General features: G+C 38.2%; 1 long non-coding RNA gene across 1 annotated transcript; it reads right to left on the bottom strand.

The window, feature by feature from the left end:
* Positions 1 to 3,640: 3,640 nt before the first annotated feature.
* Positions 3,641 to 10,867, bottom strand: LOC310894755. Its single transcript, XR_014580142.1, has 3 exons — positions 10,626 to 10,867; positions 9,614 to 9,739; positions 3,641 to 4,003 (listed from the first exon to the last, which is right to left on the bottom strand). It is a non-coding gene; the product is annotated as an uncharacterized lncRNA (long non-coding RNA).
* Between the last annotated feature and the right edge of the window lie 9,725 nt (positions 10,868 to 20,592).

Raw genomic sequence — 20,592 nt, forward strand, 5'->3', positions numbered from 1 at the left:
TTTACACATTAGCTGTGTACTTTTAGGTTGTATCATTCCATCCATTGCAGGTAAGTTCCTGAAGAATAAGAAACTGTTTGAAGACAGCTTTTGAACTGTTAGCAGAAGTGGGTTTAATTGTACCTAATATCTGTTTTCACACACATTTGAAATGCCATAGGAAACTACATGTAAACTCCTGTCTTAAAATAAAGTTTTTACAGTTGCAAAATTGTAGTATAATGTAGGTTGGGAAAAATCTTTGGAGTTCATTTGGTCCAAACCTCCAAATAAAAGCAGGCCCAATTTGGATCAGGTTGCACGGGACCTTGTGAAGTCAAGTTTTGATTGTCTCCAATAAAAGAGATTACATATGTTCATCAAGCAATACAAATTAGATGAGATTCAGTCTTCCCAGGCTAACAAGATGGTATTGTAGGTACAAAGCAATATCAGAAGAAGAAGTAATGGGTTGAAGCAGTATTTACAAGTAGGGTGTTTAGATTTTATGACTATAAATAGTTCTTACTGACATGTTAACTGTGATATCAAAAGGTGAAGACCATTCTGAACTGAAAGAATGCCTGGTTTGTAGATGAGTGTCTGGAAATGCATATAAAATGTTAAATCAGCCCATCTTTTTATATAGTTCACTGAAAAATCCTCTGGAAATTATGAATCTTAACCTTAGATACATGTGCATCAATCATGGTAGGGGCCACTAACCTTCAGGGTTATTATTACCAGTATGCATAGTATCCTTAAAATACTAAGTCAAGACTGCTAATATATAACTAATTAGTACCAGGACTTAAATAGTATTACAAAACATTAAATTCTGTATATAATACTATGGTGCTTTTGAGATAGTTTTAATCTTTCTTTCTTTCTCTACTTTTCAGATTATTCTGGAAGTAAACATGCAGTCATCACAATGATGGAAGCCTTAGATTCAGAGTTATATCATGGAAGAAAACGCAGCTTTAAAAACACAATCATTTGTCCTTCTTTTATTAATACTAAATTAGCTAGAGGTTTTCAAACCCAGTTAATGAAACTTACATTATGTTTTATCTCAAGCAAAAAGTAATCACTAGTCACTAGATATGCCATATATAGTCTCTAGCTATTATAGGGGTGATTTTCTTTTCAGTTCAGTATTTTTGCCCCATTTGCACACAGAACTGTTTCTCTTGGTTGACAAATCCCAGATTTGCATACAATTAATAACTGACATGTATAAGAGACTGCGTAATAACCTTGCAATCAAGGAATGGTTAGGGATGCATGGCAGTATTTAAGGCAAGCTCATTTGTCAGTAGAATGGGGACTGCTGAGGGTCTTTGCTCCAAGTACTTTTGGCACCATCATTATAGTTACGGCTGCCAGGATACCTGTCACCTATGATTATTAACAATGCCCCAGTATTAGCAGGTACTTCTCTGAGTGAGAATAGTTCTGGTGATATTATCTGGTAGGTTGCCATATTGTAGTGACAGGAGAGGTTGCAGGCATGGATTTAGCCATTGCAGAAGTGGATTATCAGCCGTCTTGGTTCTTCAGTGCTCTGTTCCTGCTTCCACTGCTCATCATCCTGAAATAGCATATTTTATACAGAGCTCCTGGCTGTAAACAGGCCCGGGTCTGGTCTATTTAGTTGTCAACCCAACCTCTACAGAAGAAAAGAAGGAGGTGTGAAGAGGACTGAATTCTTATGCACAGAACATCATATACCACAGATGAGCTGGGAAGTTTTCAACACCATAATCAATGTAGGCACAAACTTCATTAGGGTCTGAGCAGGGCTTGCATAAAAGTTAGGTATTAGTAATTAAAATTCACAACATCACAAAACTTCTCAATTTATTTTGATCATAGAAAGAACAAATTGGATTGGAGACTCCTGTCCAGGACGACATGAGGGGAAAGAGGGAAATTCTTGTATTAAATGATTTCTGTGCTAGAATACAACTCAAAAGTAAAGTTTTATAATTCCATAATGCTTTATTTCTTGTTTCACCAGAAACCAACTTTTACTTCCTGCTTATGATGCAGAGTATGTAGCCAGCAAAAACATGGATGCAATTCAAAAGGAAAAGTTGTATCTATTTATGCCTTTGATATTACTCTTTTTGGCTTTTAAAATATAAAATTGTGTCTTCTGTCTTTTATCGTTTCATTCTTTCCTTTTCCATATGCCTGCAAAATCAGCAGGGAGGTTTAGTTAAAATGTTCCTTTAGTTAGCATCCCTGCAGTCCAACCAGCTGTATGAATTCAGTTATGAAGAAACGGTGTTTTTAATTTTTAATAATTTAGGTGACTAGCATTCCTCTTGCAGCTTCTGTCTCTAATATACTTAAGGTATAGTTGGGTATAGAAATCAAAATTTTTCATGGGATGGTTCACTGGGAACGCTGTGGACTAGAAGCTGTGTGCTTCCCATAACCACCTCCACTAATGGCTGGGCTTTTCACAAAATTGTTCAGTCTGTATTAATTTTTCCCATTTGTAGCATGGGAGTGACAAATGCATTATTGCCAGACCTTAGAAGCATTGTGCACATTATGAATTTATATGCATTTATTTAATAAAGTGCATTTTTCTAATTAAAAAAATAAAAATAAAAAAATGAGGCTGAGCCTTTGTCTCATCGGTTTCATTCCTTGAAAAATAGTACTGGTTATCCATCCAATCTTACCCGGAGATCCCCAGCAACTTGGATAAAGTTGTTGATCAAAAGAAAAAGGATTGAAAGCAAATTATTCTTAGGACCTCGAGTGCCATCTGATTTTTTTCAGTGAAGAAAAAAAAAAAAAAAGCATGTTCATTCTTTGACAGAAAATTTGCTTCTTGTATAATTTTTGACAATGGTCAGCATGCAATATAATTCTAAATAACTGTCCTTTAATACTGATTCTCAGCCACAACCCGCTGTCTCATTTTGTGACAGCATTCTACTTACATATTTATCTGAGCTCTCAGTAAAAGTCAGTAAATCCAGGCAGGGATGTTTGACTTCATCTCCTACTCTTTGAATTCTCAATTTCTGAGCAAAATCTCAAAACATGAGAAGAAGGAACTATTGTTCACGCAGAAAGAAAAGCCATAAAAAATTTAACATCTTTCACATTTTAAAAATCTTAGAAAGTGTAAATAATCCCCCTCTAAAGATTTAGTGAAGCATTACCACTTACAGTAAAGAAACAAGCCATAAAGAATTCAACTGTCTCTCAATGAAAATGAAGCTAGCACAAAACAGTCCTAAGGGAAAAAAATCCAAAGATAAATTCTAGAATTAGTCACACAAAAGTATGTGCTGGTACCCATCAGTAAAACATACCTTTTGAGAGCATATTTTGCTTATACAGGAAGCTGTAGAATCAACTGTCTTATAAAGAACATCAGTCATATTCAAATTACAATCTTTTGGAGGAAAGGAAAATTTGAATAATACTAGGTCCCTTTGTAACATAACAAAAATCTTTAAATAAACGGGTGTCAACCACACACAACTTTAATTTCTCAGCAATCTCTGTAATATCTTGGACATTTCCATGCCACTCTGTGACACGACCTGAGCGCCTCAGATGGAGCTCCGGTGGTCTTGGCCATACACAGTACACTCTGACTCCTGATTCCCAGACGAGCAGAGAGAGGCTCATTGCAGCAGCTTGTCTTATTACATCCGCAGGCTGGATGGCTCAGGGCAGCTTAGTTCTTGTCCCACATCAAAGCTTCTTCTGGAGGAAGAGGTTTTTTAAAAACCTCTGCAGAAACCAGTGTATATTGTTTGATGTGAGATAACGTATACCATAGATATTGTTATGCGGTACCCTTCTAGACTCGGACCTAAAATGTCTGCATGTAGTTCTTGGGTATGTGATGCACAGTCATAGCCAGCTCGGGATAACCATCTGAAATACACAGCTCTAGTGAAGACAGACATTGTGTGGAGATGGGGATGTAGCCTTTATATTTGATCAAATGGTTTAATCCCACTGTTCTGATATCCTCATCTCTAACCTGGGAAGGAAAAAAATAGTGAAAGTGACGTAAAGTACAAATATATTGTCTCTGTTTTCACTCTTACAAGCTGTGGACAAGGAGGCTTCATGCTTATACAATTTTTCAGACTAACCAGAAGTAGAAACTTCATCTCTTTATTTTTATACAGAGAAAAAATGTTATTGATCTCTATATTATGTCATGATTTTCAATACTTTATATAATTTCATGAGGTAGAAAAGGCCTAAATCAATCCAAATTGCTCGGTTATTAACAGATCAAAATTCTACCTTGATTACTACTATAGATTTTTCTAGTTCCTTTCTTCAGTCAGTAAAGTGTCTCTGTTCAATACTTCAGATATTTCAGGATCCCACAGACTGCTAATAACAAATAATGGTTTAAATTTAGAAAAATAATGAATACATATCTAATTGCCATTTAACAAATGCACAGAAATGTCACTGAAGCCACGCAGATGATCAGGTGGTTATCCTTTTCATTAACTAACCTCAGCTGACAGTACTGCCTGAGAGAGCAGTGATTTAAACAGTCACAAGGCATTGCTCAACGATTTCATAAACTCCATGCTTCCCGTACGTTCACTGATCAAACACATTGTGTTGGTGGAAGTGCCATTCTAGCAGCTCCTCTATCACTTAGTCCATCACAGCCTTCACAGAAATGTTGTTAACAAATGAACTGTTAATATTTCCAGTATGCATTTTGAGTGCCCTTTATTTCATCATTCTCCTGATTTCTTACTGCTGTCAGGTTTAGGATGAGATGAATCCTACCCAGCAATGCCGCCTCTGTTGCATTGCCTGTAAGGGAGCCTAGACAGATTGTGCAGGTACAGGTGCATACATCGTAGATGTCTCCTTAGGATTACATGAATTCCCCATATAGCAGGGTGGCCTTCCTATCTAATAGAGGGAAGACTCAGAAATCTCAGATGGTAATTTTTTCACTGCACCACTGTAGCAATTCTTCATTTGAAGTGTTGCTTGTCATTCCACCAAGCCACAGGCTGATGATTAGAAGTATTTCTTCACAAAATTGTTCTATGCTACTAGTAGTTCAGACATTCAGGGAAAACATGGTTGCTGTTCTGATATCCACACTTGTAATTTGGAAAGCACAGAAAATACAGTGACATAATATATGTGTAAAGGTATTGCTTCTATTTTTCACTCATGAGAGATAAAGAGATGATGTAGGGACAGAAACTGATGTTTTATTCCTGATTTCTTTCTCCTGTTTCTCAATTCCTCAGTCAAAATAAAAAGACTCACAAATCATAAAAACTGATTATTTTTGATAATTACTACAAAATATTTTTTTACTGTTAACATTTTAAAATCATTAGCATTTTAATTATAAACTCATGGCCTTACAAATGCATTTTTATGAAGTACAGGCAAGTCAGGCAAGTCATTAGTTCCATATCCAGAAACTACTCAACAAATAACAATGTTAAATGATTTATCTTTTAGCTAACTCAGCTCCTTCTAGAAGATGCATTTTTAAAGTAGCAGCAATGATAGATAGGCCCAGTACAAATAACAGAGATGTTGACACACAATAATGCTCCGTTATCTAAACCGCCCCACCTGGTAATTAAGAACTAAACAACTGCTGTGAAATACTTCCATGCTCTAAGACACTAAGAGCTCTGTAGCACCTCAGCTGCTGTCAATGTTGCCCATGCATTAGTTCCAGCCATTTTCCTACATTACAGTTTTGGTGGGGGGGTGGATTTTTCTCTTCCTTCAGACCTTATAGTAAGCCAAGTTGCTCTGTTGTGCCTTGCTAAAGTTAAACTTTCGCAGTACTTTATCACCAGAAGAACATATCCAAAATAGATTCTATGAATTTGGTTCTAAATCCCCTTGGTTTTCATTTTATCAAGAAAGACCTGATATAATTTTCAGCTCTATTATAATATATTTTAATGTCCTTCCTGAGTTTTTGACATTAGAGAATATACACAAAGTTCAGTTGACCTATAAAGTGATTTTAGTCTAGTACAGTAGAAGGAAAGCACACATATAATTAACACAAAGTACCAAAATATGAAAGGGTATGTGTGTGTGTGTGTGTGTGTGTGTGTAAATATATTAATGGTGTAGCTGTAGCAGTTGACCTATGTATATCTGAAAGTGGGTCTCCAGAAGTTTTTAATTCTTGAAATTTCTCCAGTTGAGTCACACGTACTGACTTTTACAGAAAAAGAAAAAAAAAAAAGTCAAATTTGTGTTTTTAAAACACATGACATAATGCTTCTTTTCTCACTTTTGTTTTTTTTTCCTTTTATTAAAATAAATACAAATTTCATGCAGATGCAAGTGTATATATTCTTATTTTATACTTACACACATGCTTTCCTTTCTGCAATAGAGGGAGTTAAAGTAGGCTAAAGTGTAAGCAGTGTCTTCTGTTGGATGATATGCTAGGAAGCAACAGAAAATAAAGAAAGAGGATGCATCCTCCTTCAGAAGTGGCAGTCGTGAAAAAAAGTCTTTGAAAGATACTGAGATCCTGACAGCAAATAAGCGTAAAGTAGGAAATCGGGTTAGACCCGATGGCTCCTTCATTATCTGAAGTCCTTCAATACCTAGCTTAAATTTTCCGGCACGTTGAAGGAACAGTGGTGCCTTTACCGCTAAAGTGGTAAATTTGAGAGTCCCAAAATTAATCAACTACCTTAAATTAAGAGCAGAACCGTGTCTCTAATCATGCCTCCTTCACACTCAGGAGGTGAGCTCCCACACTTTAATCCCACGTGGAAGTGGAAATTAGAAAAAAATTGTTTCCGTTTAATATTTAAGCTGTGTAACATTGGACCATGCTTTCCTTATATATATTTCCTTATGTCTGCCACCTCATAAACTGGTGATGTTACCTTAAGATATGTAATTTTTAATATATAAATATATTCTTTATGTTACTTAATAAATAATGCATAATACTTAATACATAATACATAAATAATTCTTTAATATATATATGACATTAATTTCATCATAGCTGATTGCTTTCTATGCAGACTTTACAGTGGCTTTCTAAATAATGATTTCTTTCAATTTTCATTTTTTATAGTTTCCTTTCCAAAGAAAGTTGGAAAACTTCTTCTTCCAAAGAAAGTCCATAAGTTTAGAGTTAGTTTAGAGAGTTGGTAACCACTGCAATAACTGATTAAGAATCAGGAAGAAAAACACCATTTCTTTTATGTAAGAAACAAGGTTATTTGTTTATCAACAGAAGCATTAAACAGAATTACTAGATAACAACCTACATAATTTTGGAATAATTGTACATTTCTCACAATGTAAAACATACGTGATTTCAACCACACATATCTGCAACTGATGTATTGTTTGAGTATATTCTCATCACACGCACTTTCTAAATGAAAGGCATGTTTCCAGCTTGGCGATGGCATCATACCTAATGATTCTAATGCTGATTGATTAGATTTGGTGGTTAGTATTCCACCAAATGCAAAATACTTTAAAAATAGCTCCTTTAACATTATTGCAACATAGATGCATTCAGATACTTATCAATATAACCTATTAAAAATCTAAGTAGAAAGTGCAGATTATGAACACTAGGAGATTTTGAGAATACTAGACTTGTAACATGGTGTTTCTCTTGTACTATTAATGGGAATTGTCAACTTTCTGGGAAAATACAAGGAAGAAATATTTAGCATTGAATAGTATTACATGTAAAAGTGAGAGGTGTGACATTTTTAGCTCTTCAGTACACATAAATCCTTTTTTGTCCTAGTATTTTGCTTCAATTAAATATTTTCGCTTACAGCTTCTTAGCTTTCTTATTAGAGAATTATCCTTTGTGTTCTTCATATGCAACTCAAAAACTACCTCAGAGACGTTTCAGTCCCTGGGATTCTTCTCTGAGACTTTTGTATTATCCATATTTCCTCCACACAAAAAGAGCACTGCTGAGAAAGTTTAGCTGCAGATGGGATTAAAAGGCAGCATGCCTTAAACCGGGATATGGTTGAAGCTACCATAGTGCTCTAGGTCATTGACAAGGCAAGCAACACAGAGACACTTTGTTTACTCAGAAAAAAATAAGGCAAAACAAATGTTTGCCCACTGGCATGAGTGCAGAAAAAGGGTAAAACAGAATTTCTTGCTTATATGTTGTTCTTCTGCAGAGGAGTAAATCTTTTCAGACTATGTTTTGTTAAGTGACACTTGGAAAAGGTGATTAACCACATAGAACTAGGATATTTTTCTAATTCTACAAAGAAGTTGTAGGCAATATTTAAGCTGTGTCTCTGATGAATAGCCTAATGTGCCCTGGAAGCTGTTCCACCTAAGTTTTCCTGTAAAATACATAAACTGCTCTGGTCAAAGATCAGAATTACATGTAGCAATTGAAGTTTTATGCTTTTTTTGGCTTCCTGAGAATCAAAATTTTTAACAGGTTACCAAGGAAAAATGAAAAGCAGCAAAGTTGTTTCTGCTTTCATCCTCTATGCTTAGTCAAATGTATATCAGCAGTGCAATGCTTTGGGGGATGACTAGAAACAAGGACAGTGTTAGTTTCTCCGCTGAGTTGATGACTTATGCTTGGCTGTTACGGTAAGCGTAAAACTGTGCTTGTGGTGTTCACTAGGCAGTACATCACAGGCACACATCACAGGCTAGCCCCCGCTTGGCTCTTTAAGTGCACTTTCTCCTCATCTTTGCTGGCGGGGTCCCAAATGTTGCTAAAATGTAACAGTAAAATAATATTCCACTCGTTGTAAACATGACAAGATCCATTTTCAAATCCTCCTGACTATTAAATCAAACCCATTTATTAGAGGCAAAGACTACAAAAACTCTTTCTTATAAGGAATACTTGTTTCCAGATATATTTCTTTCAGCCTGTCATAGTCAGAAAGAACTAACCAGTTTTCCTAAAACTATAAACCACAATAAGGTAATGAAAACCAACAAAATAGAAAGCTATATGGAAAACTGTTTTTATCATCTGTGCCAAACCGGTCTGCAAACCATAAGGTGTGGGAGAACATTTTTGTTTCCTTCATGAGACATGACTTTTATCAAAGGACAGCAAGGAATTGCAGTCACACATCACAATTTGGGGAGAAAGTGCTAACAATTTGACAGAAAGGGGATTTATCCTCAGCAGGTGACGGCAGAATGAATTACTGCCTCTGTATTACCGACAGGCATCTCAGGAAGGAAAGTAAGAAAAAGCTATAGAAAGACACTTAACCTTTTATACTTCTTTTCCCCACCAAAACTCTGCATAGGTTCAGAGGATTTGGACCCCTGCTGAAGTATGGTGAGATCCAGAGCACAGTGGAGGCTGTTGGAGAGCTCGAGGTTGACCAGGTAACTCCGTCCTGCCCCTCACCGATGGGAACATTTTCTGTCACTGTTCACAGACAAATGCAGACACCCAACCACACTTTTGGCCCTTTATGTTAGAGCATGTAAAGCTGCTCAGAATCCCCCAGGCATTAGAAAAGATACCTATAATTTATGTTACCTCAAATAACAGAGGACTGCCCTCCCACTTTTCACTTCTCTCAGGAGATGGAGCTACCAGGTAGGTATGTGGCATCAGAGCTCTCCATACCTGGGTGCTTTCCACAGCTACACAGAAGTCAGGGAGAGGCTGATGTCCACGTCACGATTTGTTCTTCCCAGAGCACTGGGGTTTTCAGCTCGCCACAGTGCCAGTCTTCCCACAGATGACTCTGATCTAAAAAGTAAAGATTCTTAGTATTTCCCTTAATTTAAAGTTTATGAAAAAAATTCATTCTCCTGTAAAGCATTTTCCTTCTTTAGCATCAATCAAATTATATTTAAAGGGTCATTAACTTGTCCCATTTGATTAACTAGTCCTCTGAACTGGACTAGCCTTAGCTGGTATCAGTCAGGTGCAAAGTCTCATTTAATGCAGCAACCCTCAGTATACACTGTCACAACTCAGTCTGTGATACCAATGACCTCCTGGCTCCCAATAAATATGGGAAAGAAAATCAGGAGCTGGCAATCATTTTAAGAAATACGTAGTCTTGCCTTATTAGAAAGGTCTTGGGTGACACCATAGCCCCAAACAACTTAATAGTTGACAGAAATAACCATAAAAATGTCTAATTCAGTGGTTATACACATTTCCATGCAAGCTAAAAGTGTTCCCACAAGACTGATATATCCCTAGCCTTCTTCTGGCCCCCAGTGTACTTTTCCCATCATGATTCTGTGGAAAAGGGACCAAGGGAGGAGTAGGTGACTCAGAAAAAGGAAAAGTCAGTCTGAAGCTGGCTGCTACCATTCTTAGCACAAACTAAAACAAACAGTTAAAATAGTTGTCTTTGTTTGGAAGCAAGGACGCCTCCTCTGAAAACTGCTACTTTGCGAGCTGCTGCACCACACTGAGAGGCAGCAAAGCTGTCTTCGCTGTCAGTAAAATTCCCCAACTGGACCCAAAGTGGGAGAAATACAGGGGTTTCTGGTGCTTTTTGTAGACACTCTCTTTTTAACCAGTCAAGGTGAAATGGGTTTAATAAATAAATGTCTATGACTGTATGGCATCTATTCTCAGATGTCCTATTTTTCTCACAAAAACACAGAATGAAGAATACCAGTTAAATGAATTGGAGTCTTTCCCAGTTTTTCCTTCTAAATATTATGAGGTTGTTTGCTTCGCTCACACATGAACGTCTTCCTTTTCATCACCAGAAACCACTGAAGCACTCTCCTGAGCTTAAATAGCAGAAGGAACATTTGCTGGTGATGCTTGCTTACATTCAAAATATATTACACAGAATTACAGCACACTCTAGACTGAAGATCTAACTGTGCAGCACTTATTTATACTAATCTGTATTCTCCCACCTGAATGTCCCACAGTAGTAAGTATGTGATTGGTCTCACTTGATTTTGGCTAGCTGAAGGACAGGCGGCAGACCCAAGCTACTCGCTTCATTGCCTGATTGTTTTATGGCAGCATGAATCCTTCTGCAGCAATTTATTTCTACCAGCCAATGAAGAAGTTTGGGTGATTTTCCTATCCTGAGGTGTCTGTTTCAATGGCTAAAAATGGGGTGGAGGAATTCCACCCTGTGTTCTTAGGGTTATGAGTTCAAATATTTGGGCTTTGACTATTCATCATGAAAGAGACAGGAAGCATCATTACATAACAATTTATATGCAAGTTCAATGTGGTCTTAAAAATGAAGTATTTAGCACCAAAACATCACAATGGTGTTGATGTGTTTAATTTTTCCTTCTTTCTTCACTTCATAGATTAGCATTTATTTAGAGTTAATACACTTGTAATAATTGGGTAGGCTGGAAACAACAGACTCATAGGTGGATGCTGCAGGCAGTGCAAGCATTACAACAACTGAAGTCTTTCCGATGATTATTGAATTAGCTGCAGGTGTTCAAACGCATTTATTTTAGGTAAGCAGCCTTCCTCCGGTAAAATCTGCCCCACATCACAGTCTCTGCTGAGATAAGTGCCAAGGGAAAGACGTTTATGCATTACAGGACATTATCCTCTCTGGGCTGCAAGGAGTGCTTCTGAACAAGCCATGGCAAACGTGTTCCCAGCTAGATGGATTTCTTGCCATTTCTCATCCACATCTCTGGAAAGGCAAACCTGTCATGAAAAATACTGATGAAGACATGAAGTTTGGGTTCAAATTCTGTGTTTTTTTGTTTGTTTGTTTGTTTTGTTTGTTTGTTTGTTTAATCTCTTTCTTATCACATGGAATTGCTGGAGTACTTTATAAAGAGTGCTTTGTGTGTTACCTAGAACTGATGTTTTTCATTTACGAAAACTAAAGCTGCCACAGGATAAAATGATGATGGTCCTTGTATGGATAAATAACTACATACAAGGTAGGACTATTAGCAAGAAGGAACAGCAGGTGGAAACCATCCGCAGAGGGCCGGGACTCAGCTCCCCGGCAAGCGGGGCCCCCCGAGAGCCGTGCCCAGCTCCTCCCGGTCCTCACACCGACCCGCCTCAAACTCCCGGGCCCTTTTCTGGCCGGGCGGCGCTGAGGGGCCGGGCCGAGCCCCGCCGCCGCCGTTCCCCTGCTCGGCCCGCTGCGGCCTGCAGGTGGCGGCCCCGGCCCGGCCCTGCCTCGGGCCTTGGCTCCGGACCTGATCCCGAGCGGAGCGCGGCCCGGGGAGGGGGGCCGGCTGCGGCCCAGGGGCTGCCGGCCCTCGGGGGAAGGGACCGGGGGCAGCGCCGGGCTGCACCTGCAGCGGCCAGGCTGCGGCCTCCGCAACGCTTGGCGTGAAACCTGAAAGGCAGAAGGCTCACTTTTCCCTTCCCTTCCCTTCCCTTCCCTTCCCTTCCCTTCCCTTCCCTTCCCTTCCCTTCCCTTCCCTTCCCTTCCCTTCCCTTCCCTTCCCTTCCCTTCCCTTCCCTTCCCTTCCCTTCCCTTCCCTTCCCTTCCCTTCCCTTCCCTTCCCTTCGCTTCCCCTTTTCCTCTTTTTTCCAAGCTGCCAGTGGCTTCTGTTTCCCCTCCCAACTAAGGCGCACACTTTTATCGTGAGACCATTCACTTTGGAAGAGACTGAGGGGTCAGTTCTCCTTTTGCTGCTGCCTCCTACCCGCTGCCTACACAAGCCCCCAAAGTGAGCAGCGTACCTTTCAAAAGCAGGATAGATTCATAAAGAAATAAAGCATTTTAAAAGAAACAGATTTCCGTAACACTGCTATAAAACTGTACGATCCTAGATCCAGCTGCTGCTTCTAAGGTCTTGCCCGTGTCTCTTCTGTGCCACACAAACATTGTGCACACGGGAGATGCCCCCTGATGAATGAAAACATCTGTATATTGAAAGCAATACCTTTTCATGCACATTTCAAAATTTCAGTGTGGTTTTCATGTTTGTGGGCTGAAAGTATTTGGGGGACTTTCTTTAGAAAATTGCCTCATGTATCAGAAAAATCATGCACACTTTATAAAGTGACCATAGTTATTCATATTCCTGGGACTGCTCTTGTGTTTGTCTTCTTTAATGTGTTTGAGGGCAGCATTAATAGTGCCCTACATAACTGCAAGCCTGGCAAAAAGAAAAGACTGAGCACAAGAGTGGAATCAGAAGGACAAATTGTTAATGTCACATTTGAAGGGCAGCAAGCTACTTAAAAGGAGATGCCCAGAAGATTGCTGGATGTGCAAGAACTGACATGGCTCAGAGCCAGACTTGGAAGTCCTTGCTAGCATGAAATAACAGGAGCAGATGAGGATGACCAGTTTACAGAGGGAAAAGAATGATGGACACAGAAAAATACAGAAGAGTTGGTGAAGGAACTCCCTGAGCATTAGCTATGCTATGAGTGGGAAGATACAGTTATGAACACATAACAAATAGTGTCCTCCAGCACAGGATAAAGAAGCAAACCACTACACTGAAAAGTCATGTATTTAGGCTCTCCTGCAGGAGATGGTTCCTATCACTCTCACTGCAATGCAAGTTTCCATTGGCATTACATGCTGAGATGTCCTGACTGGAGATTTTCACCTGCTGTAAACACGACGACACCCAGGACATACAGTAGAGATGAAAAATGGTGATGTCCCTATTGTGCAGGTCTAGTGATCAGCAAGAAATAGTTTTTGCTTCTCCTGAAGCAGTAGAAAACAGCTAGTTTGCAAATATCCTCAGAAACAAAAGGAAGATATAACCTTAAACAGACATGCAGTGTAAAAAGCATAGGTGTTTTGTGCACCTTCCTGAGAGGATCGGACACTGTGAGACAGATGCAGGCATCTGCAGGCTCTGACAGACACTCTCTGGCTCTGCAAAGCCTGCGCAGTATGTGGATATAGTTTACAGTCATGTCCAAGCCACAGCAACCATACAGATAGCCTGGAACTAATGTGTAGAGAGACACCCACTGTCTGGCTATGTCCATTTGTAATGAAATCTTTGTACACTACCTATACGCTTCAGTCTCAAAGAATAAGCATTTTCTCCCAAACGAATTTAGATCCAGTTTGAATACCCCATCAAATGGCATTGCAATTCTTCATGCTTTTACTTCAATTGCCAGTTGAAGGCACACAGATTTCACAGCATGTTATAGCTCCTGATGTGCATCATGTAGGACGAGAAAGAAAGAGGGCTTTCCCAGGAACTCTGGCATCCTTTTAGTTACCTAGACAGGTAATGCTGATATGTTCCAGGTATTATCAGGCTGTCCCAGCAGTACAGCTTATCAGCCGTGAGCTGATATTTTAAGATACTATATTTAATGAATCTGCTCACAACTGTTAATCTTAATTCCAGGAGTGTGTTCCCCACACAGCCAGTGAAAAGACCGAAGAAAAGACAACTGAAAGAAGGTAACTAGTCTGAAGTTCTGCCGAGATTTTGAGCTTTCTTTGTACATCTGAGTACGAATGAAGCCTGCCTTCCCAGACAAGTGTCCGTATCGCCGCAGGAGACAGCATGGAGAGTCGCCTTCAGCTGGCGCACATTAGGCATGCATTTACAAAAGCAGAAGTCTGAATATTTATATATAGCATGAATTAGTAAACTCTTGAACAAGTCAGTTACTGTGGGAAAACATCCTATAAGTTTCAACGGGCTCTGGAAGTAGTGCTGCAGGAAGTGTAATTTATTCATTGTTAAAATCTCACAATGTCTGCAGCTGTTCTTACATATTTTATTGAGAGGAAACTCTGCAAGACTGGAGAATCAATACAGAAATATCTTTTTTTAAAAAAAAAAAAAGGAACTCAAATGTTTTTTTTGAGATCCACATTTCTTCTTTTATCAGGTTCTCATTTTCATTTTCTATTTCAGACATAACGCGCACCATCAAAAGGATCACAGTTGAAATTTAAGTGGAAAAACGCACGCCCATTTTTACTTAAACACTTAAGAATGTGTCTTTTCTTTTCATGGTCTCTTTCTTCTCTCTGCCAAATATTGATCAGCAAATATCGATTACTACAAACCTTGTAAAAATGTGCAGTGAGATAGACTGTCAAGCTCACAGTCATTTTCAATATGATTCACAAAGAAAAAGTGTTTTCAAATCTTGTTATGTTTTAGGTGAATAGGATTCCTATAGAAACACATGCTTCGTATATATTTTTCCAGTCCCATGTATGCATATATTTAGTCCAAGTATTTCCATGAGTCTCAAGCAAAATTCTTTGGCAAAATGCCCTCAGAGTGAGAAATCAACAATTCCCAGTTTCTGAAGCCTCTATTACTGCCTGCTCTGTCGAGGAAATGCCTCAATTTAAGCACAGGGCTTCTTCATTTGCAACCTGAGAAAGTCAAATACATCGCGAAGAACTGTGTCAAAAATGTAAATGCAATCATCATTACACTTATTACTAAATAAGAGGGTATTGCAGAAATATCTAAATAGCATATTGCAGTAACCATATAATGAAGATTTGGTGAATTTAACAGTTTTAAAACACACACACACGCACAATTAAGTTTTGTTTGTTTGTTTGTTTGTTTAAGATACCGTTAGTGAAGGGAATATATAACATATTCAGGGCTAGCTAAAAATTTCTCCTTGGTTTGGCACCTTCAGAAGTGGTGCTAATCTTTCATTTACCTTGCAATCTTTCATTGAGTGAATTTACTCAGTTTGTTGAAGACTCACTCAATGAAAAGAAAAGACTAAAAGAATATGTCTCTGAAGATCTTCAGTGCCAGCAATTTATCAAGTTCCGTGACTGCATCAACTTGTGTTCTTGGCCACATGAATTCATCTACTTTTGTTGCTTCATGTGCAACCTTGCAAGCAAAAAATGAAAACAAAATGCAGAGACTTAAAGAAACATTTGTGAATTATGAAAAATATTTTGATTTTAAATTGAACTACTGAGGATGAAGAAGGAGAAGGTGACTCCCACAATTTTATGAGCTAACAGAAGTTTTATATTTGCCATCTCCGTTTTGTACTTAGGAAAACAATAAAGCTTATTGTGAATTATACTGGGATATTCAACCAGCTACATAAAGTCATTGTTCAGGAAAGGAAGGACTAAAACTACACAGCTTTAGAAACCTTAACACTAGGAATTTGAACTTCCCTAGTCATTAACAGAATTCATTGGTTATTTAGGTTTGGTCCTTCTTCAGGTAACATTCTGTGTATGATATTTAAGAATTTTTAAGGATGTTATTCTTAACATGTTTTTCTTGTCTGTTAAACAAAGTGTTGCTGTGAAAATTGCTCTTCATTCTTTCACACATGCAGGTCTCAAAAAGCACACAGCTTCCTAGCTCTTCCTTATAAAACAATAAAAGAAAGCAAGTTAATTTAGTATATATTTACACATTGCATGTAAAAAAAGTAAAAGAGGTACTTTCAGACGGGGTTATTTTTAATTAATCTCTGTGTAATCTATATAAACCGTGTACTCTATTTGTCAGTAAATAATTTAGAATTGTTCCTGTTCCTAATTTCTTGCCTTCTGTTTGATGATGTATGTAGCTATGTAGGGTGTTAGATTACCTTCAAACAATGAAAATATTAAAAGATTTTAATGTAATTAAAGAATGAACTAAGAAAGAGACAATATGCTCTTATGGAGTGAGTATAATTTCTTTCCTCTCTTGAAGCTAGTTTTCTCATTTGATTTAAGTATAAAACAAATAAAAACACATATTCAAAACGAACCTGTTACCCTGCAATTTTCCCTTTTTAATCAATTATCTTTTTTTTTTTTAATGAGTGTTCTAAAAATTTCTTTGTGTTTTTCCAGTTACTTGTAACTTCTCAAATTATAATGTGATAGAAAGAAATCACAAAAATAATTCCTCAGGTTAAGGCATTCAGCTGTAAATTCCATGTTAGTGTGCACAGATATGCACACAGTTATGCAAAGGGTCGAATAATATGCACACTAATTTCACATTTATATGCAGAGAATGTTAGTCCTTGTCACATATTATTCTAGATGCATAAAATTAAGTAACCAATTGTACTGATTACAGAAACAGCATCCTGACCAACTTCTGAAACGAATTTCCAGTGTCTCGGTCTTTTCTTGATCTTCAAAAACTGGAGAAACTGCCTCTTGCAAAAGCAAGATCTTGCCTCAGTGAAGGGCTGCAGACAACCGATCGGCTGGATTTGCCTTCTGACAGCATTCCCCTCGGCTTTACCATCTCAAACTGTCGCACACCTTAAGAAGCTGGAAAGTCAAGATGGCATGCAAAGGTAATGGAGAGGGCTGGTACCTCCTAGAACATCAGAAAACTGTAGGCTTCATAGGAAGACTGTCTGGGAAAGGGTAAGAACATACAAAGAACAAGAAGAGTGCCAGGAAAGATGCTGTGGTGACTCTGGAATTTACTTAAGAGTCTAAAAGAAAATAAGCTTAAATTAATGGTGGCTAGACTTAATACCTTCTGTATTATGTAAGGCTCCAGTTGTGTGATCTTCAGTCTGGCCTTTATTGCTCAGTGAAACTCCATATGAGTTAAGTTAATTAAGCAGATGAAGCTGTGAAACTATCAGCTAAACTATGAATGTTTTGCGGGGAGAGTGCAATTACATTTTTGCAGAGAAAGTGTAGCAAATGTCAATTATACTTTGTGTTTGCATGGCACTGTCTGCAGTGGTAAAAATGACCACTAAAAAAAAAGCATTCCGGTAGACAGATAGAGTTCCTAATTATTTATACATGAGGGAAAATGAGATATGGAAATTAATGTAATCTCACAAGTCCTTTATGAAACTCTGACAGGAATCTCTGTCACCAGGTTTCCAAGACTGGTTCCACTGCACATTTTTCTTTTAAGTGCACACAACTCTATTTATCACTAAAATGTCTTACAAGTTAAATGTTAAATATTATTATTTTTCTGTTGGAATCTCAAGAAGTAGAAGATGAAAGAAGACGAATTATTGTAAAAGGTAGAAAATAAAAATGCAGACACTATCTTTCGGTTTTGTTATTACTATTAGGTTTTGCAGTCAATGTGACAATTTTTTTTTAGTTTGTGTGTTGATGTGTTTGTTAAGTCTGCCTAAGAGCTCTTGTCATGGATAAGAAAGCTGTTAGCTTGACAAAAAAATTGGCATCCGGAAGAGGGAGCGGAGACTGGAGTTCATTGAGTAAGGATTTGGGGGCTGAGCACAGAGAAAAGCTGGGACTGTTCTTTGCAGGCTTTGGGCCTCAACCATAAAACCTTTAACGGGAGAAAAACGATGAGTTTTCTATGTCATGCCCTGTGACAGTATTGCAAATGTTCAAATGGCAGAACCAATTGTGTTTTAAGCTGGCATTTACCTTCTTGATGCCATTTACATATTGTTCAAAGAAGCAGGTGTCAAGGTTGCATCAGGACCAGCTTACAGCATGGGAACTAGGCTCTAAGTGCCTTTCTGCTCAGCTTTGCAAGAGTTCTTTATGCCTCTCTCATTAGCATGGCATTAGAGAGTCATTCCAAAATACATTAAAAAGCATGACTTCTTGCTTGTTGCACGTGCTGTTTGTTCTCTCATCTTCTTCCCCAGGGAAGATGCTTGGGCAGTGAAGCATCATCTTTTGGTAGAGATGGTTTGATTATAAATATTTATGTTGTCCCAGTGTTTTTTGCTAGGAAAGTCAAATAAACGTGTCTTGTTCTTTGCATGGAAGGTCAAATTTGTGACTGTCCTTATATCCCAGGATATTTATTTCACAATCCCAGAGTGGTCTCCAAGAACATTCTGTCTCCTGGACAGAAACCTTTTATGACAGCATTTACCCCTACTGAGGTAGAGATTGGGAGCAAAGGGAATGGTCTACAAGGGCAGATGAGTGTAGTTTTCAACACGAAGCTCGAGATGCTTTTTGGCCATTGCGGGAAACCCTGCTGTGATGAGAAGGACCAAATCTTGCCTTTTATTTCTTTGCTGGAAGAGATTGCAGACAGCTGAGGACAGGTCTGATACTCTCAAAATAAACAGCATGGCTGAGGGCTTTTTATTCTAGGTGAATTGTTCTAAGTGCTGAAAAGCCTGGTGACCAAATACATCAAACTCTTGTAGTCCGGCCAGGAAGCAAGTGAAGCATGAATAACTGAGTAACGTGTCACTGTCTGCCAGCATGGGATGGGGTCTTCTAGCCAATCAAAGCTCATATAAAGCATTACTCATGGGTAATGCTATGTCCGAACTTAGCACAATCAAGGAATGCACAATCAAGGAATGCAAAAGGACTTCTAAATTATAGATTCAGTTGATCAATTACAGATGTGGATTGACTAACTCCAAAGTAGACTGCATTTTACACTCTTCAGAAAGCCTTTCTTCACTTCATGATTCTTGCAGGGGTTCTGTTTCACACAGATGTTTTTCATCCTTGGGCTAACCTTGTCCAAGCACAGAGCCAACAGGACAGAAACAGCAGCATTGTCGTATGGATTAACTAATACATAGAGCAGTGCATCATCCACCTTTTTCTAGTACTTGAGTCTATGCCACCAGGTTGGTTTAGGCTGATGATAAAAAACATCAGAGAGAGATTGTTCTTGAACTCCACGTGTGAGCAGTCCGACAGCATCTAGCAATTATTCATCGTCACCACAATCCTGCAGAATGGACTCAGAGCAGCTTAGTACATTCTCCAGCTTCCTTCCCACCTCTTTCAGAGGAAATAAATAACATATTTTCATGGTTGACCACCACAAGTGCTGTGGGCAGATGTAGGAGAGTTCTAGTTCTCTCTATGTACTCATTTCCATTAATGGTAGGGGCATTTAGATATTCAAGATAAATGGCTCTGTAGGTCAATGGCCAGGCCTGAGGTCAAGTAATTTCTTCTGTAGAGTAGATGCTTACTTGCTGGAACACACAGGGGGCTGCTCTGCATTCCACACCTGAGTTCCATAATGTCTGCCATTTCATTTTCTACAGTTAATTCATCATAATAAAGACTGAAGATTTAATGACTCAACCACAATAAGCCTGTGAGGATTTATTTTTCTAATTCTTTTGCAGTCATGAGAGTCCTTTACTTTCTTATTCACATTACAATACAACCTACTGCTCAGTCAAAACAGATATTCTGTAGCATTGCTTTATATTTTGCTTATCTTCATTGCAATGGAATAGGAAAAAGTAATAATATCTGTTTACTAGTGAGTAATTGCCTCTGAGTAACTACTCAGAATTTTTTTGATGAGAAAATATAACTCACAACAACGATATTTCCTGACGGAGGAAACTGTGAATGGCAGATATCCAATGTATATGTTGTTGCTATTCTATCACAGGATTATTAAAGCAAACAAAGCAAAACCATTACATATTCCAGAAATATTTTTTCTGCATGTTTCCAGGAGTTCATTTCCATTCATATCATTTAATATATCTCTATATATAAGCATAGGCAATATCTGTTTCCTGTAAATGACTGACAACAGCAATACAGAATAAAGATAGAAATTATTATACTTTAAGAAAACTACTACATTGCCTCACAGATCTGTTGTTTTTCTTTGACAGAATCAAGATTCATATGGTCAAAGAAAAAAAAAAATGAAAAAAAAAAGTTAACGTAGTCTATCCAGATTCAAAGAAGTCATTTGAAAAGATTAAAGAAAGTATACTGACAA

Source organism: Anser anser (genome assembly GCF_964211835.1).
Source record: "Anser anser genome assembly, chromosome: 2".
NCBI lineage: Eukaryota > Metazoa > Chordata > Aves > Anseriformes > Anatidae > Anser > Anser anser.